The following is a 7,144-nucleotide window of genomic DNA, read 5'->3' on the forward strand; positions in this document are numbered from 1 at the left end:
CAAATCAAATATGCACACAACCTCAAAAACATCCTACGGAGTTATCCGTGCGATCAAATCACCAAAATAACATCATATACATCGAATCAAGCCTCAAAACTCATGATTTCTTCCAAATTTTCATAAAACATCAAATTCCCATTTTAAGTCCGAAACACGTCAAACAACGTCCGTTTTCAACCAAACTTTACAGAAAGTGCTTAAATCATATATAAGACTTGTACCGGGCGCCAGAACTAAAATACGGGCCCGATACCATAGTCTTCTAATCAAATTTCATTTCCAATTTCCTTAGTTATTTCTAGAAAATAATTTCACACAAAAATTCATTTCTCGAACTTGGGACCTCGGAATTCGATTCCGGGCATACGCCCAAGTCCCATATTTTCCTACGGACCCTCCGGGACCGTCAAATCACGGGTTCGGGTCCGTTTAGCCAAAATATTGACCGAAGTCAAATTTATTCAATTTAATATCAAAATTTAGAATTTTTCTCACAGAATTCATATTTAAGCTTTCCGGCTACGTGCCCGTACTGCGCATGCAAATCGAGGCAACTCTAGATAAGGTTTTCAAGGCCTCGGAAGTACAGGATGGTAAGAAAACAAGTGATGACCCCTTTGGGTCGTCACAATAAGTGATTACCGGGTGTTGTGTGGGGTGATCTATATTATTTATAAACCTAGGACCCCCCATCTCTTTTACTTGTTTATTTCATTGTTTATTTTCAAATTTCTCAAACTATTTTTTCTCAAAATTCAGCTTTTTCTCTCGTTTCTTTTCACTCCATCTATTTGCAACCTTTATGTGAAAATCCCCTCTTATTTGAAGCCTTATTTGTCTATAAGTTATTTGTACCCTAAAGTCACAACAATAGCTTGGCCGGGAACCACACTATTGGATTCTGAGGGGTGCCTAACACCTTCCCCTTGGAATAATTTCAAGCCCTTACCCAATCTCTGGTTATCCAAACAAAACCCTTCTTAGTGTCCTAATGCACTTTAATCACTAGGTGGCGACTCTTCACTTCTCTTTAACCCAATTCCCAAAAGCGAATGAGTTGTCCTCCCAAATGTCATAAACCCGATTTCACGAGAAAAAAGGGGCATCGACATTATGGCGACTCTGCTGGGGATATTTTTTAGGCTTTTACCATTTCAGACTATTACTGTGAACTTATGCTTCTTTATGCGCAATTATTTGTTTATTGACTTTAAGCATTCAATTTCCTTTTCAACTACAAAACTGATTTGTCTCTTTGTTTCTTGCCTTTACTGCTTTCCTTCATTTCCGCTTTAAATTATGAAACTGTTGTATTTACTGCTTTCTTAACGTGCAAATACGTGACAACATGCTTTTAATTGTTGCATAATCATGCTCAACATCATATTCCACTCGTGCCAAACAAATCCCATTGCAACGCTTATAATGAGTGGTTGAGCTCTTCCTATATTATTACCCCCTAAATCCGGAAAATGCATATTTGCGGTAAAACCAGTCGATCAACGGTGTAGTCGACGGTTCTGTGCCTTTCCCCCTTGAGTTGTCCGCTCTAGGGTACCAGTCTAAAACCCCATAGGAACCTTACTCCGTTTAAACTGTGCATGCATCATGGTCAAACCTAGTTGGATTAGTTATGTTGTCCACATAATGATCCTTTAAGATAGCCTTGTACAAAGTCCACTGGGTTTCCCTAAACCCAAACGGACATCACCACATTCTGTGCATTTATTTGGAGAACTAAAAATGTATCATGCTAATTGTTGATATTAAATAGTCGAGTCTGGTGGGTCTAAGGGCCTAACCTTATTTGCCTTGCAGGAATATGAGGTACGAAGTCCCCAGATTCGGCATGGTTACCAACATCCACCCAAGATTGCTAAGCTGGTGAAAGATTTACACTCTAGTGACCAACATCGTTTCTCAAAAGGGTCGAAGATTGCCAAAATGCTGAAGGAACCGAAGGCGGACACCTAGCCAGGGCCTACCTATTGCTGGGACTTCGCGAGTTGGGAAAGCTGTTCGATGGAGCCAGGGATGCCGAATCTGGGGAAGGTCCTTCTGGGACCAAGTAGGATAGGAGTTTTTCTTTTCGCTCTATCAAATGTAATAAGGCCGATGGCCATTAGTGATTTCCATTTCCTGTTTATTTAGTGTCAATTTGGGATTCGTCTATTTTTTATCAATAAAATGAGGCATTTAGCATTCTAAGTTCTCTAAATCAACTTGTCGCTAGGCCTACCTCGGGCACAGCGAGGCTCCCAAATTAGGACACGCTTTACATTCCTGCACTATGTGTTTAAATATTACAATACTTTTTATGATCCTCACTAACTTGTTTACCTTTTTGTTTTATTTTTGTTTTGTTATTCCCCTCCCCAAAGGTTAGTTCGTGCACTCTGACATGATCATCTTAAGTAGAGGAGCACGCCTCAATAACTGGACTATCAGGACAACCAAAGCCCGGCGAGCCTCGGGGTAGCAAGGCTAAAACAAGCATCATGCACTATTTTTATTTACTAGATGATTTTCTTTTCGCATTTTTATTCCCGCAATAAGATCTTCAATGTTCGAAACAATTATGAAATTTATCAAAAGCATTTCGACCAATTCTTATGAATCAACACTCATTATTATTTTTATCTCATTACTCTACTTACACAGCATTACTATTACTTATCTTGATGAACCAATGACTGTGACATGCAATGAGACAATGCAACAAACGGATATAGATTCAGGGGAAGATGACATACCAGAGGAGATTGTTAAGGAAGTTGAGAATTTTGAAAACAGACCAAAGTCCAACCTGGACGAGACAGAAATTGTTAATTTGGGGGACGAGGAGAATGTCAAAGAAACACGAATCAGCGTTCACTTATCGTCATCTGAAAAGAAGAAATACACAGAATTTCTAAGAGAATATGAGGACATATTCGCCTGGTCATATGACGAGATGATGGGCCTGAGCAAGTCTATTGTGGCTCACAAACTACCAACCGATCCGACATGTCCGCCGGTAAAGCAGAATCTTAGAAAGTTCAAACCGGATATGAGTCTGAAAATCAAGGAAGAAGTCACCAAGCAGGTCAAAGCCAAGGTCCTCAGGGTAGTGGAATACCCAACGCGGTTAGCCAATATCGTGCCAGTACCAAAGAAGGACGGGAAGGTTAGAGTCTGTGTCGTCTACCGGGATCTCAACCGGGCCAGTCCAAAAGACGACTTTCCTTTACCAAATATACACATCCTGATCGACAATTGCGCCAAGCACGAATTGCAATCATTCGTGGATTATTTCGCTGGTTACCATCATATTTGGATGGGTGAAGAAGATGCTGAGAAAATGGCTTTCATTACGCCGTGGGGAATGTACTGGTACAAGATGATGCCGTTTGGGTTAAAGAATGCAGGGGCCACCTACATGAGGGCTATGACCACCATTTTTCATGATATGATACACAAGGAGATCGAGGTGTACGTAGATGATGTTATCATCAAGTCCAAGAAGGCCACCGATCACATGGAAGATTTGAGAAAGTTTTCCAATAGGTTGCGAAGGTACAACCTGAAACTGAACCCCACAAAGTGTGCATTTGGGGTTCCTGCTGGAAACTTACTTGGGTTTATTGTGAGTCGCCGAGGAATAGAGTTGGATCCATCAAAGGTCAAAGCTATTCAAGAATTGCCACCGCCAAAGAACAAGAAGGACGTGATGACTTTCTTTGGAAGACTCAACTACATCAGCCGGTTCATATCACAGTCCACAGTCATCCGCGAGCCAATTTTTAAGATGTTGAAGAAGGACATCGCTACCAAATGGACCGACGATTGTCAAAAGGCCTTCGACATAATCAAGGAGTACCTGTCAACACCACCAGTCTTGGTCCCGCCTGAGCTAGGTAGACCTCTATTACTCTACCTTGCGGTATTGGACGGAGCTTTCGGTTGCGTTCTGGGGCAACATGATGAAACAGGAAGAAAGGAACAGGCCATCTATTATCTCAGCAAGAAGTATGAGGCCCGGTATTCTCTTTTGGACTGCACCTATTGTGCTTTGAGTTGGGTCGCTCAGAAGCTAAGGCATTACTTCTATGCCTATACTACATACCTGATATCAAGGATGGATCCTCTAAAGTAAGCCCACGCCCACTGGAAAGCTAGCGAAGTGGCAAATCCTGTTGAGTGAATTTGACATTGTCTACGTGACTCAGAAAGCAATCAAGGGACAGGCACTAGCAGATCACCTTGCTGAAAACCCCGTGGATGGAGAATACGAACCCCTGAAGACGTATTTTCCTGATGAAGAGGTATCATTCATAGGAGAAGACATTGCAGAATCCTATGATGGCTGGATAATGTTTTTCGACGGAGCAGCAAATTTCAAAGGAGTTGGCATAGGAGCAGTCCTAGTATCAGAAACCGGTCAGCATTATCCGGAGTCTGCCAAAATCAAGTTCCCGTGCACCAACAATATGGCCGAGTACGAAGCCTACATCCTAGGGCTCAAGATGGCCATTGACATGAACATTCAAGAGTTGCTAGTAATTGGAGATTCAGACTTGCTTATACATCAGGTACGAGAAGAATGGGCAACCAATAACTCCAAAATACTCCCGTATCTGCATCAGGTACAGGAATTGAGGAAGAGGTTCACAAAGACTGAATTCCGACATGTTCCCAGAATCCAGAATGAGTTCGTCGATGCATTGGCTACTTTGTTATCTATGATACAACATCTAGATAAAAACTTCATTGATCCTATTCCAGTAAAGATCTATGATCAGCCAGTTTACTGTGTTCATGTCGAAGAAGAAGCAGATGGAAAACCTTGGTTTCATGACATCACGGAATATTTGGCAAAAGGAGAATACCCAAAACTTGCAAACACTACTCAGAAGCGCACACTTTGAAGGTTGTCCAATAATTTCTTTCACAGCGGAGGAATCCTACATAGGAGGACTCCTGATTTGGGACTATTAAGGTGTGTCGACGCAAAAGAAGCATCCAGGTTGTTGGAGGAAATTCATGCCGGGACCTGCGGTCCATATATGAACGGTTTTTTTTTAGCAAAGAAGATACTCCGGGCTGGTTAATTTTGGATGACTATGGAAATAGACTGCATCCAGTATGTCTGGAAGTGCCATCGCTGTCAGGTACATGCAGACATGATCAAGGTACCCCCAAACGAGCTTAATGCAACAAGCTCACCATGGCCGTTCGCCGCTTGGGGAATGGATGTTATCGGACCAATCGAACCTGCCGCATTAAACGGACACAGGTTTATCCTAATGGCAATTTATTATTTCACCAAATGGGTTGAAGCAGCATCTTACAAAGCAGTAACCAAGAAAGTCGTGGAAGACTTTGTCCGCGACCGCATCGTTTGTCGATTCGGGATTCCAGAGTCAATCATCACTGATAATGGCTCTAACCTCAACAGTGACCTGATGAAGGCCATGTGTGAAACCTTCAAGATCAAACGTAAGAATTCTACAGCCTACAGACCTTAGATGAACGGAGCCGTAGAGGCCGCCAACAAGAATATTAAGAAGATACTAAGGAAAATGATAGAGAAGCATAAGCACTGGCACGAGAAGCTATCATTTGCTTTTCTAGGGTACCTCACCACAGTCCGCACATCAACTGGGGCAACCCCCTATATGCTGGTTTGTGGTACAGAAGCAGTCATTCCCGCTGAGGTAGAAATTCCTTCCTTAAGGATCATACAAGAAGCAGAACTCGACGATGCAGAATGGGTGAAAAGTCGTTACGAGCAGCTAGCTCTTATAGATGGGAAGAGAATGAATGCAGTTTGCCACGGTCAGCTTTATCAGAACAGAATGTCCAGAGCCTTCAACAAGAGGGTCAAGCCGAGACAGTTCACACCGGGGCAGCTGGTGTTAAAGAAAATTTTCCCGCGTCAAGATGAAGCCAAAGGGAAATTCTCCCCTAACTGGCAGGGTCCATACATGGTTCACCGGGTTCTAATAGGAGGAGCCCTTATACTTGCAGAAATGGACGGAGATGTTTGGCCAAAACCAATTAATTCAGATGCAGTCAAGCGCTACTATGTGTAATCCCATGTTTTCCTATATGATGTAATTTGAACTACGTCTGAGCTGATTCCCGTTTAAGAGGGGATACGTAGGCATCCTTATGGGTTCGGTCACAATTCAATAAAATTTTCATTTTCCCCGCAATTGGAAACTGGGGCAGAATTTTGAAGAGGACCCTCAAAATTCCGAAGTAATTTCAGCCGATCATCGCAAGCAGACGCCAGAAGTATCAACCCATTAAACTAGGGAAGAATTTTGAGGAGGGGCCCTCAAAATTCCATAGCAAGAGAGGTCGCAATGTCTTGAGCCACGTCACAATCGTTGGTTCATCTAAAAGCTATTTCTTAAATATATACTTATGTCATATTTTTACAAATTTATGCATGTTTATTTATCGAAATCGTTTTTTTCAGTGACGCTACCCCAATGATGCATACCGTATCACCAGATCAAAGCCGAACAGGTCAAGCAAGGCCAGCAGGGATACGAACTAACCTCCCCTCTACAAAACTCACGATTTTTCTTTGGATGCAGACACTTGGATTGCGAGAGCATCTGACATACTATACGCTCACGTGACAAACATTGTTCAGGAATATACCTCTCAGAATCGTTGCATTTACCAGCATTTGCTATTCACGCACGCCGGTGACATTCCCTATATCGTAATGTCCCCAGCAGTGACAATATCGCAACCTGCTATCAGCTAAGAAACTCTATTACCATTTGCCATTTTACTTTATTTCTGCACTGCATAAGGCTACCATTCTGCCTTCCGAGACTAAACACTGTCTCCATCTGCATTTCTGCATTGCATAAGGCTACCATTCTGCCTTCCGAGACTAAACACTGTCTCCATTTGCATTTCTGCATTGCATAAGGCTATCATTCTGCCTTTCGAGACTAAACACTGTCTCCATCTGCATTTCTGCATTGTATAAGGCTATCATTCTGCCTTCCGAGACTAAACACGCATTTCCTGCATTGCATAAGGCTACCATTCTGCCTTCCGAGACTTAGCTCTGTCTCCATCTGCATTTCTGCATAGCATAAGGCTACCATTCTGCCATCTGCCTTCCGAGACTAAG

The sequence above is a fragment of the Nicotiana attenuata genome, unplaced genomic scaffold (assembly GCF_001879085.1).
Source record: "Nicotiana attenuata strain UT unplaced genomic scaffold, NIATTr2, whole genome shotgun sequence".
In the NCBI taxonomy this organism is placed as follows: Eukaryota; Viridiplantae; Streptophyta; class Magnoliopsida; order Solanales; family Solanaceae; genus Nicotiana; species Nicotiana attenuata.